The sequence below is a fragment of the Notothenia rossii genome, assembly GCF_949606895.1.
Source record: "Notothenia rossii genome assembly, chromosome: 10".
Taxonomy (NCBI): Eukaryota; Metazoa; Chordata; class Actinopteri; order Perciformes; family Nototheniidae; genus Notothenia; species Notothenia rossii.
In genome coordinates, this window is record NC_136908.1 from 39,386,625 (window position 1) to 39,400,398 (window position 13,774).

Sequence of the window (13,774 nt, forward strand, 5' to 3'; positions counted from 1 at the left end):
TTAATGGGGGGTTTTGCATTTAAATGATGGGTCTTATCATTGTGGAGGGTCCCCGACACAATGCACATAGTCTGGAGCTCGCTGGGATCCCGAAAATTGCTTTAATCCCACTTTTGTCCATTTGCCTATCAGTTTGTTAACGAAGTGGACAGAGGCTGTTTTTTCCCCCTAAAAGTGACTTTTAATGGGGGGTTTTGCATTTAAATGATGGGTCTTATAATTCACGGGGGTCCGCGACACAATGCACATAGTCTGGAGCTCGCTGGGCTCCCGCATATGCTTTAATCACACTTTTGTCCATTTGCCTATCAGTTTGTTAACGAAGTGGACAGAGGCTGTTTTTTGCCCCTAAAAGTGACTTTTAACGGTGGTTTTTGCATTTAAATGATGGGTCTTATCATTGTGGAGGGTCCCCGACACAATGCACATAGTCTGGAGCTCGCGGGGGTCCCGCATATGCTTTAATCACACTTTTGTCCATTTGCCTATCAGTTTGTTAACGAAGTGGACAGAGGCCGTTTTTCGCCCCTAAAAGTGACTTTTAATGGTGGTTTTTGCATTTAAATGATGGGTCTTATCATTCTCCAGGGTCCCCCGACACAATGCACATAGTCTGGAGCTCGCTGGGGTCCCGCAAATGCTTTAATCACACTTTTGTCCATTTGCCTATCAGTTTGTTAACGAATTGGACATAGGCTGTTTTTTGCCCCTAAAAGTGACTTTTAATGGTGGTTTTTGCATTTAAATGATGGGTCTTATCATTCTCCAGGGTCCCCGACACAATGCACATAGTCTGGAGCTCGCTGGGGTCCCGAAAATTGCTTTAATCACACTTTTGTCCATTTGCCTATCAGTTTGTTAACTAAGTGGACAGAGGCTGTTTTTCGCCCCTAAAAGTGACTTTTAATGGTGGTTTTTGCATTTAAATGATGGGTCTTATCATTGTGGAGGGTCCCCGACACAATGCACATAGTCTGGAGCTCGCTGGGGTCCCGCATATGCTTTAATCCCACTTTTGTCCATTTGCCTATCAGTTTGTTAACGAAGTGGACAGAGGCTGTTTTTCGCCCCTAAAAGTTACTTTTAATGGTGGTTTTTGCATTTAAATGATGGGTCTTATCATTCTCCAGGGTCCCCGACACAATGCACATAGTCTGGAGCTCGCTGGGATCCCCAAAATTGCTTTAACCCTTAGATGCATAAGTGGGGTCAAAAATGACCCCGAGGGTTGTTATTCTTCAAAATCTCTGAAATTAAAAGTTTTTACACTTCCATATTCCAGGTATTCCTCATAAAACATGTTTGTGACTTGAGGCCATTTGAATTTTTTTAAATGTTTTTATACATTTTAAGAAATTGCAGTTTTTGTGTCACCACCCCAGTTTTTCATAAGCGGGGTCAACAATGACCCCAAGCATTTCCTACAGAATCTCAAGGGTTTGCTTTGGGAACCTTTGATTCTTACCAACTGTGACTGTCAGGATACATTTTCTGTCCCACTTACACATCTGATGCCTGCAGTCTCACCACCAGGAGGTCAGTTTGACACAGCAGCATACATGTAAGTATTATCTTCATTTATCAACTCCATGACTTTTCTGTGATAGAGTATCATGTTGGTCAACAAAGTAGACACTAGTTAGCTAACTGCTAAATAATGTTAGTAGTAATGTTAGTACTCTGTTAGCTAGCTTACTAAGCTAGCTAACATTACACTAGTAATAAAAGCTAACCTGTTAGGTAACCTATTATATGATTATTGAATATTGATTTGTGTGTGTGTGTGTGTGTGTGTGTGTGTGTGTGTGTGTGTGTGTGTGTGTGTGTGTGTGTGTGTATGTCTGTGTGTGTGTGTGGGTGTGTGTGGCTGTGTGCGTGTACACATGCATGGCTGTGCCTTTACTTACATATAATATGTAGCTATCTAAGTAAATGTCGGTGTGTGTGTGTGTGTGTGTGTGTGTGTGTGTGTGTGTGTGTGTGTGTGTGTGTGTGTGTGTGTGTGTGTGACACACATACACACACAAACACACACCGACATACCGACATTTGCTTAGATAGCTACATATTGATTTATAGTTTTGTGTGTCATTCAAACATTGTCTGTTTTATGTTTTCTCATCTAGACTATCATGGATACTTGGAGGCCAGCTAGGATACCCGCAGACCTTGCTCGAGATATGATCCTGAACGGATGGGATTATTGTCCACCTGGACATGTCAGGCCGTCTGGGAACCAACCTGCCCCTGCCGAACAAGATCAGTCGGACACGGAGGAGTCCTCTGAGTCCTCCGAAGAGGAAATGGATATTGTATCCAACAGAATGAGCCGCAAGGGCTCTTACTGGGCAGAGTTACCTCCCACCCAGGCTAAAACACCAAGCCACAATTGACTGAGAAGTCGGTCAGGGCCTGCACCTGGGTTTAGCACCGTCTCTCCAATAGATGCATGGAAGCTGTTTATCACTGATAGTATATTAGAAGAGGTGTTGAGATGCACAAACATGGAGGGAAGAAGAGTCGCAACAAACAGAGGAAAAGAGTGGAAAAAGCTAAGCAAAGAGGAGCTCATGGCCTTCATTGGATTGACCATTCTTGCAGGAAGTGAGAAAAACTGGGATGTACCAATCCGTGTGCTCTTTGGGAGTCCTCTACACAACCCAATGTACAAGGCCACAATGTCAATTGGACGTTTTGAAGATATTCGCCGTTTGCTGCGCTTTGATGACAAGAGGACCAGAGCCTCCCGACTGGAAACAGACCACATGACAGCCTTCCGCTACATATGGGACCTGTTCCTGGTCAACTGCAGGCAGAAATTCATCCCCAGTGATTGTGTCACAGTGGACGAACAACTTGTACCATTTCGAGGGAGGACCAAGTTGTTGCAGTATATGCCAAGCAAGCCTGCCAAGTACGGCATAAAGATATTCTGGGTTTGTGATGCACGCACCCCTTATGCAATTGATGGAATTGTGTACACAGGGAGACAACCAGGGGAAGAAGTCCAGAAGAATCTAGGGGAAAACACTGTCCGTCAGTTGTGCAATGGATTCAGACACACAGGTCGCAACATCACCACAGACAACTTCTTCACCAGTGTGCCTCTTGCAGAGTATCTCCTGGTGAAGGGTCTGACTATTGTGGGAACGTTGCGACAGAACAAGCCAGACATCCCTCCAGTGATGAAGGCTTCCAAGTCGAGGGAGGTCCACAGCACTGAATTTGGGTTCAATGGCAGCATGACCATGATCAGCTATATCAGAAAAAAGGGAAAGGCTGTTCTGCTTCTCAGCACAATGCACCACAGCAAGATGGTGGATGAAAACAGCCAAAAGAAAAAAACAGAAATAATCCTCTTCTACAACCAGACCAAAGGAGGTGTAGATACCGTTAACCAGATGGTTGGCTACTACACCTGCAAGCGCCAGACACAGAGGTGGCCCATGGTGCTGTGGTACAACATGATTGATATAGCCAATCTAAACGCCTACTAATTTTTCAGGGCTCAGCACCCTGAAATTTCCACAGGTATCACCAACGCACGGCGACATTTCGTCACAGAGCTGTCAAAGGAGCTTGTGACTCCTCATATAAAAAGTCGACTGGAAGGTACCCCGTACCTACCAACCTACATCACTGAAGCAATGGGAAGGTGTGGAGTGACAAAAGCTGCAAACCAGCAACAGGAGAGAAGCACAGAGGGCCAACAGAAGAGAAAGAGGTGCCAGATGTGTCCAAGAAACAAAGATCGCAAAGCCACCAATTGCTGTTGGAAATGCAGTACCCCAGTGTGCAATGGTCACAGCCAAAAGCAAATAGTTTGTGACAACTGCACACAGTGAATAGAGAAAAGACGTTTGTGTGGGCACATGTGAGTGGACAGTGTTCTGGTTTTATGTATGTTCATTCTCTTTTTTGTCCTCCAGACAGATGGACATACTAACAATAATCTTTGAAGATTTTTGATGTTTTTTCTTGTGAATTGTTTTTTTAAAAGTTATAAATAAGCATGTTAAATGTAAAATCAGTCTTTTGTTGACCCGAATATAATAAATATAATCACCTTTAACCAAAATTAAAGACATTTTTTTTAATTCATTGCAAAAACACATTGATTCTAATTGGGGTCATTTTTGACCCCACTCATGGAAGAGTGTAGGTATTGGTCGTTCATGCATCTAAGGGTTAATCCCACTTTTGTCCATTTGCCTATCAGTTTGTTAACGAAGTGGACAGAGGCTGTTTTTCGCCCCTAAAAGTGACTTTTAACGGTGGTTTTTGCATTTAAATGATGGGTCTTATCATTGTGGAGGGTCCCCGACACAATGCACATAGTCTGGAGCTCGCTGGGATCCCGAAAATTGATTTAATCACACTTTTGTCCATTTGCCTATCAGTTTGTTAACGAAGTGGACAGAGGCTGTTTTTCGCCCCTAAAAGTGACTTTTAAAGGAGGTTTTTGCATTTAAATGATGGGTCTTATCATTGTGGAGGGTCCCCGACACAATGCACATAGTCTGGAGCTCACCGGGGTCCCGCATATGCTTTAATCCCACATTTGTCCATTTGCCTATCAGTTTGTTAACGAAGTGGACAGAGGCTGTTTTTCGCCCCTAAAAGTTACTTTTAATGGTGGTTTTTGCATTTAAATGATGGGTCTTATCATTGTGGAGGGTCCCCGACACAATGCACATAGTCTGGAGCTCGCTGGGATCCCGAAAATTGCTTTAATCACACTTTTGTCCATTTGCCTATCAGTTTGTTAACGAAGTGGACAGAGGCTGTTTTTTCCCCCTAAAAGTGACTTTTAATGGGGGGTTTTGCATTTAAATGATGGGTCTTATCATTCACGGGGGTCCCCGACACAATGCACATAGTCTGGAGCTCGCTGGGGTCCCGCAAATGCTTTAATCACACTTTTGTCCATTTGCCTATCAGTTTGTTGACGAAGTGGACAGAGGCTTTTTTTCGCCCCTAAAAGTGACTTTTAATGGTGGTTTTTGCATTTAAATGATGGGTCTTATCATTGTGGAGGGTCCCCGACACAATGCACATAGTCTGGAGCTCGCTGGGATCCCGAAAATTGCTTTAATCACACTTTTGTCCATATGCCTATCAGTTTGTTAACGAAGTGGACAGAGGCTGTTTTTTCCCCCTAAAAGTGACTTTTAATGGGGGGTTTTGCATTTAAATGATGGGTCTTATCATTCACGGGGGTCCCCGACACAATGCACATAGTCTGGAGCTCGCTGGGCTCCCGCATATGCTTTAATCACACTTTTGTCCATTTGCCTATCAGTTTGTTAACGAAGTGGACAGAGGCTGTTTTTTGCCCCTAAAAGTGACTTTTAACGGTGGTTTTTGCATTTAAATGATGGGTCTTATCATTGTGGAGGGTCCCCGACACAATGCACATAGTCTGGAGCTCGCGGGGGTCCCGCATATGCTTTAATCACACTTTTGTCCATTTGCCTATCAGTTTGTTAACGAAGTGGACAGAGGCTGTTTTTCGCCCCTAAAAGTGACTTTTAATGGTGGTTTTTGCATTTAAATGATGGGTCTTATCATTCTCCAGGGTCCCCGACACAATGCACATAGTCTGGAGCTCGCTGGGGTCCCGAAAATTGCTTTAATCACACTTTTGTCCATTTGCCTATCAGTTTGTTAACGAAGTGGACAGAGGCTGTTTTTTCCCCCTAAAAGTGACTTTTAATGGGGGGTTTTGCATTTAAATGATGGGTCTTATCATTCACGGGGGTCCCCGACACAATGCACATAGTCTGGAGCTCGCTGGGGTCCCGCAAATGCTTTAATCACACTTTTGTCCATTTGCCTATCAGTTTGTTAACGAAGTGGACAGAGGCTGTTTTTCGCCCCTAAAAGTGACTTTTAACGGTGGTTTTTGCATTTAAATGATGGGTCTTATCATTGTGGAGGGTCCCCGACACAATGCACATAGTCTGGAGCTCGCTGGGATCCCGAAAATTGATTTAATCACACTTTTGTCCATTTGCCTATCAGTTTGTTAACGAAGTGGACAGAGGCTGTTTTTCGCCCCTAAAAGTGACTTTTAAAGGTGTTTTTTGCATTTAAATGATGGGTCTTATCATTGTGGAGGGTCCCCGACACAATGCACATAGTCTGGAGCTCGCTGGGATCCCGAAAATTGCTTTAATCACACTTTTGTCCATTTGCCTATCAGTTTGTTAACGAAGTGGACAGAGGCTGTTTTTTCCCCCTAAAAGTGACTTTTAATGGTGTTTTTGGCATTTAAATGATGGGTCTTATCATTATCCAGGGTCCCCGACACAATGAAACTAGTCTGGAGCTCGCTGGGGTCCCGCAAATGCTTTAATCACACTTTTGTCCATTTGCCTATCAGTTTGTTAACTAAGTGGACAGAGGCTGTTTTTCGCCCCTAAAAGTGACTTTTAATGGTGGTTTTTGCATTTAAATGATGGGTCTTATCATTGTGGAGGGTCCCCGACACAATGCACATAGTCTGGAGCTCGCTGGGGTCCCGCAAATGCTTTAATCACACTTTTGTCCATTTGCCTATCAGTTTGTTAACTAAGTGGACAGAGGCTGTTTTTCGCCCCTAAAAGTGACTTTTAATGGTGGTTTTTGCATTTAAATGATGGGTCTTATCATTGTGGAGGGTCCCCGACACAATGCACATAGTCTGGAGCTCGCTGGGGTCCCGCATATGCTTTAATCCCACTTTTGTCCATTTGCCTATCAGTTTGTTAACGAAGTGGACAGAGGCTGTTTTTCGCCCCTAAAAGTGACTTTTAATGGTGGTTTTTGCATTTAAATGATGGGTCTTATCATTGTGGAGGGTCCCCGACACAATGCACATAGTCTGGAGCTCGCTGGGATCCCGAAAATTGCTTTAATCACACTTTTGTCCATATGCCTATCAGTTTGTTAACGAAGTGGACAGAGGCTGTTTTTTCCCCCTAAAAGTGACTTTTAATGGGGGGTTTTGCATTTAAATGATGGGTCTTATCATTCACGGGGGTCCCCGACACAATGCACATAGTCTGGAGCTCGCTGGGCTCCCGCATATGCTTTAATCACACTTTTGTCCATTTGCCTATCAGTTTGTTAACGAAGTGGACAGAGGCTGTTTTTTGCCCCTAAAAGTGACTTTTAACGGTGGTTTTTGCATTTAAATGATGGGTCTTATCATTGTGGAGGGTCCCCGACACAATGCACATAGTCTGGAGCTCGCGGGGGTCCCGCATATGCTTTAATCACACTTTTGTCCATTTGCCTATCAGTTTGTTAACGAAGTGGACAGAGGCTGTTTTTCGCCCCTAAAAGTGACTTTTAATGGTGGTTTTTGCATTTAAATGATGGGTCTTATCATTCTCCAGGGTCCCCGACACAATGCACATAGTCTGGAGCTCGCTGGGGTCCCGAAAATTGCTTTAATCACACTTTTGTCCATTTGCCTATCAGTTTGTTAACGAAGTGGACAGAGGCTGTTTTTTCCCCCTAAAAGTGACTTTTAATGGGGGGTTTTGCATTTAAATGATGGGTCTTATCATTCACGGGGGTCCCCGACACAATGCACATAGTCTGGAGCTCGCTGGGGTCCCGCAAATGCTTTAATCCCACTTTTGTCCATTTGCCTATCAGTTTGTTAACGAAGTGGACAGAGGCTGTTTTTCGCCCCTAAAAGTGACTTTTAACGGTGGTTTTTGCATTTAAATGATGGGTCTTATCATTGTGGAGGGTCCCCGACACAATGCACATAGTCTGGAGCTCGCTGGGATCCCGAAAATTGATTTAATCACACTTTTGTCCATTTGCCTATCAGTTTGTTAACGAAGTGGACAGAGGCTGTTTTTCGCCCCTAAAAGTGACTTTTAAAGGTGTTTTTTGCATTTAAATGATGGGTCTTATCATTGTGGAGGGTCCCCGACACAATGCACATAGTCTGGAGCTCGCTGGGATCCCGAAAATTGCTTTAATCACACTTTTGTCCATTTGCCTATCAGTTTGTTAACGAAGTGGACAGAGGCTGTTTTTTCCCCCTAAAAGTGACTTTTAATGGGGGGTTTTGCATTTAAATGATGGGTCTTATCATTCTCCAGGGTCCCCGACACAATGCACATAGTCTGGAGCTCGCTGGGGTCCCGCAAATGCTTTAATCACACTTTTGTCCATTTGCCTATCAGTTTGTTAACTAAGTGGACAGACGCTGTTTTTCGCCCCTAAAAGTGACTTTTAATGGTGGTTTTTGCATTTAAATGATGGGTCTTATCATTGTGGAGGGTCCCCGACACAATGCACATAGTCTGGAGCTCGCTGGGGTCCCGCATATGCTTTAATCCCACTTTTGTCCATTTGCCTATCAGTTTGTTAACGAAGTGGACAGAGGCTGTTTTTCGCCCCTAAAAGTGACTTTTAATGGTGGTTTTTGCATTTAAATGATGGGTCTTATCATTCTCCAGGGTCCCCGACACAATGCACATAGTCTGGAGCTCGCTGGGGTCCCGACAATTGCTTTAATCACACTTTTGTCCATTTGCCTATCAGTTTGTTAACGAAGTGGACAGAGGCTGTTTTTCGCCCCTAAAAGTTACTTTTAACGGTGGTTTTTGCATTTAAATGATGGGTCTTATCATTGTGGAGGGTCCCCGACACAATGCACATAGTCTGGAGCTTGCGGGGGTCCCGCATATGCTTTAATCACACTTTTGTCCATTTGCCTATCAGTTTGTTAACGAAGTGGACAGAGGCTGTTTTTCGCCCCTAAAAGTTACTTTTAATGGTGGTTTTTGCATTTAAATGATGGGTCTTATCATTGTGGAGGGTCCCCGACACAATGCACATAGTCTGGAGCTCGCTGGGATCCCGAAAATTGCTTTAATCACACTTTTGTCCATTTGCCTATCAGTTTGTTAACGAAGTGGACAGAGGCTGTTTTTCGCCCCTAAAAGTGACTTTTAACGGTGGTTTTTGCATTTAAATGATGGGTCTTATCATTGTGGAGGGTCCCCGACACAATGCACATAGTCTGGAGCTCGCTGGGATCCCGAAAATTGCTTTAATCACACTTTTGTCCATTTGCCTATCAGTTTGTTAACGAAGTGGACAGAGGCTGTTTTTCGCCCCTAAAAGTGACTTTTAACGGTGGTTTTTGCATTTAAATGATGGGTCTTATCATTGTGGAGGGTCCCCGACACAATGCACATAGTCTGGAGCTCGCCGGGGTCCCGCATATGCTTTAATCCCACTTTTGTCCATTTGCCTATCAGTTTGTTAACGAAGTGGACAGAGGCTGTTTTTCGCCCCTAAAAGTGACTTTTAATGGTGGTTTTTGCATTTAAATGATGGGTCTTATCATTGTGGAGGGTCCCCGACACAATGCACATAGTCTGGAGCTCGCTGGGATCCCGAAAATTGCTTTAATCACACTTTTGTCCATTTGCCTATCAGTTTGTTAACGAAGTGGACAGAGGCTGTTTTTTCCCCCTAAAAGTGACTTTTAATGGGGGGTTTTGCATTTAAATGATGGGTCTTATCATTCTCCAGGGTCCCCGACACAATGCACATAGTCTGGAGCTCGCTGGGGTCCCGCAAATGCTTTAATCACACTTTTGTCCATTTGCCTATCAGTCTTTTAACGAATTGGACAGAGGCTGTTTTTTGCCCCTAAAAGTGACTTTTAATGGTGGTTTTTGCATTTAAATGATGGGTCTTGTAGCGTGAGACATTTCTGCAGCACGTTATATCAGTCACCAATGTGGTTAGCTAGCTATATTCACGGAGAGAAATCACACACAACCATCATCTCTTTGGTCGGAGTTCACAAGACCGTTTATTGTGCGCATGCTCGCAACAGCATCCCAGTGTGCCCAGTGTGCACGCAGGCAACACATGTTCCAAATGTAACTAATGTGATTGGCTTAACATGGCTTTGTCATATAACTAAATATGCTCAACACTCCCACTCAAAGACATGTGTATAGCTCTCTATAATGGTAAATAAAACCAAAAATACAAAACTCCAAAAAAAATAAAACATTTGGCATACTGGACTTCAAAACATTTACATCTGCCAGTTCACATTACTCTCCAAACAAATATCCCTTGAAACTCTCAAACTTAGCCTTTGTCACTGGCTTGGTAAAGACATCCGCTACCATGTTTGCAGTAGGACAGTATTCTATACATATTTTCCCTTCTGTGTGTGCAGACCGTACAAAGTGATACTTTATGTCAATATGTTTGCTTCTCTGTCTGCATACTGGGTTCTTAGATAAAGCTATCGCCCCCTGGTTGTCCTCATATATCTTGACTGGTACATGCTGGTTACAACTATCTATTCCTCTTAGTAGTTGTACAAGGTACATACTCTCTTGAGTAGTGGCTGCTAGTGCCATATACTCAGCTTCGCAGGTGGATAATGCCACCGTTGGCTGTTTCCTGCTCTTCCACGATATAACTGGACCATTCTCAGTTAAGCTGAAACAGTATCCAGTTGTGCTCCTCCTATCATCCCTATCGGCTGCCCAATCAGCATCACTGTACCCCTCCAGCTTTAGAACGCTTTCCTCACATTTCTGGTAGTGTAGCTCTTGATCTATAGTACCCTTTAAGTACCTCAGTAGGTGTTTGGCTGTAGCCCAATGCTGCTGCTTTGGTTCTGCTAGGTATTGAGATAGTTTACTAACCACCCAGCTCAGGTCAGGTCTAGTACATGTCATAATGTATATCAAGCTACCTACTATCTCTCGGTATCCTGTTGAATCAATCACTTCACCCTCACTGTCAAAGTTTAACTTTTGCTCACATGGGGTGGATCTCGGTTTGCATTCAGACATTCCAAATTTTGCTAACATCTTCTCTATATGTCTCTTTTGAGTCATTTTGATCTCTCCATCACTCTGTCTGAAATCGATACCCAGGAAGTGTTTAAGTGGACCCATATCCTTCATCTTAAAACTTTTGTTCAACATTTCTTTGACATCAGTGAGTAAGGTGTTGTCACTCGCTGCTATGATTAAGTCATCCACCCATACTAACAGAATCACTTTCTCATTCTCAGTATTTCTGCTGTAGACACAATGATCAGCATCATTTTGCACAAAACCGTTCTCTGTAAGGTGATCATGCAGTAACATGTTCCAGTTACGTCCGGACTGTTTTAAACCATACAATGACTTGTTTAGTTTACACACTAAGTGTTCCCCTGTTTTTGATTTGATTTCAAAACCTTCCGGCTGCTCCATATATACCTCACAGTCGATTGGAGCATGGAGGTAAGCAGTCTTCACATCCATTTGGTGTAAAGTAAGATCCTCCTGTACAGCCACCTGCATTAATGCTCGTACAGAGGTCATGTTGGCTGTTGGTGAAAAGGTCTCTTTATAATCAATCCCTTCAACTTGACTATACCCCTTTGCAACATATCTGGCTTTACAAATCTCAGATCCATCTGGGCTCTCTTTCACTGCATATACCCAGCGACCTCCCACTGCTTGTTTGCCTCTTGGCAGTGGAGTCAGAGTGAAAGTTTCATTCTCGGTCAAAGAATTAATCTCCTCTTTCATCGCATCAGCCCACATTTTTGACTTCTTAGAGTCCATTGCCTCTTTAAGTGTATTAGGTACACCATAAGCTACTCTGTAGAAATAATCTACATTCTCACTTTCGTCACCATCACACTCAGCTTTACACTGGTACTCCTTAAAGTATTCTGGAGCCTTTCTCTGTCTCGTAGGGTATCTCCTTTCTCCCTCTTCTCTCTCAGTACTATCTATCTGGGTAGGACCTGCCTCAGCAGTCTCTTCACCACTGGACTCTTTACGCTCCTTAGGCTGTCCCTGTACCTGGTTGACTCTCTTTGGTGGTGTATCTGCATAACTCTCAAAGTCTTCCCCCATGTCACAATCTGTCTGAGTCTGTCTATCTGCGCTACCTTTGGTGATGAATTTCACCAGCCTATGTTTTAGGACTTTTCCTGTCTCAGGATAATACACATTGTATGCTGGACTGTATTTGTCATAGCCTACAAGGATCCCCTTTTCACATCTAGAATCCAGCTTCTTTTTATCCTGCTTATATACATAGCATTCAGAGCCAAATATCCTCATGTTAGATAGGTTAGGTGTTTTTCCTGTGAAAACACAGTAAGGTGTCTGCTCTAGCCGCTTACTGTAGCACCTGTTGCGGATTTGAGCTGCTGTCTGTACAGCATATGTCCATAATTGCTTTGGGAGGTTACTCTCCAATAGCATGCATCGTGACATCTCAAATAAGGTTCTCCAACCTCTTTCGGCAGTTCCATTCTGATGAGGTGAGTAGGGTGCACTCTTCTCATGCCTTATCCCGTTACTCCTAAGTAGAGACTGGAACTCTTGTCCCGTAAACTCTGTGCCGTTATCAGACCTTATGCACTTTATCTTTCCATATGGCGCTACATCTGCTATGAATTTTTCAGTAGCTTTTGTCGCGTCACTCTTTGCTTTGATAAAGTATGGAAAAATCATCCCACTGTAATCATCAGTAAATGCTATTGCATATCTGTACCCATCTTTATCTGCTGGTTCTATACGACCGCATAGGTCTGTGTGAACTAGCTCTAACACAGTTGTAGCTTTAGCATCTGCATGCCTGTTTCTGCTTTGTGTAAATTTGCCCTGTGTGCATATTTCACAGTTTTGATTGGACATGTCATGTTTCCCTTTTATAGACATCCCTTCAACCACCTTCTCTAATTTTGCAACATCATCAAAATTGCAATGACCAAGTATCCTATGCCACGTTTGAATGTCATGACACCCATACATTTCATCAACATTTTCATCCTCTACTGTGCTAATGTAATACAGCCTACCATACACGTCCATTTTGAACTTGGTACCATTCTTGTTGACCAGCCAGTCATTACCGTCCTTGAAGTGGACCTCAGCTCCGTTGGCTGTCGCTGCTTTGACTGAAAAGATGTTTTGTGGAAAAGATGGGATGTAGAGCGCTTGCTTGAGCCTCGTTTTCACCTGTCGTCCTTCGCTGTCCAGCAAACAGACTTCAGCGTCTCCCCTCATCTTCGCCATCCCGCTCACCTTGGATCCGTCGGCCAGCTCGATCATGTGGTCCTCGGGTCTGAAGCTCTTGTCAACTGTTTTGAACTTTGTGGCGTCGTTGATCATGTGTGCTGTGGCGCCGCAGTCGACCATTAGACCTTTCTTGTTCCCTCTCTGTGTAGGGCAGTCACTCATCCTGAAGAAACTGAAAGATGTTGGCTCTGCCCCCGTCTCTTCATCAGCTTTCTTCACATGGTCACGGCCTCGTCCTCGACTGCGCCCCATTCCTCGCTGTGGTGTGTCCCATTTTCGTTCCTCTCTTCTCACGTGGTACCCGTCAGGACATATTCTGGCCATGTGTCCCTTTTTACCGCACGTGTAACACTCAACATCAGCCAGGTCCATTTTCTTTCCTCTTCCTCGTCCTCGTGACCTCGTTGCCCCGCTAGATTTCATCACGTTGTCTTCTTCAACATTCACGTCACTCTTCCCATATTTTTCTGTACTCTCATAACTTCGCAGTTTCGTTTTAAACTCGCCAAACGTTACAGTGTCATTCGTCTGGGTGATGTGCACGACGAATGGCTTGTATGAATCAGGTAGCCCCTTAACTACCATAGCTGTCTGAAGCCCATCACTAATGTGCTCTTCTGCTCTTCTCAATGACGTGAATATAGTTTCTGCTCGAATAATATAGTCAGTGACCGTTTCATTGCTAGCCTTATGGAGCG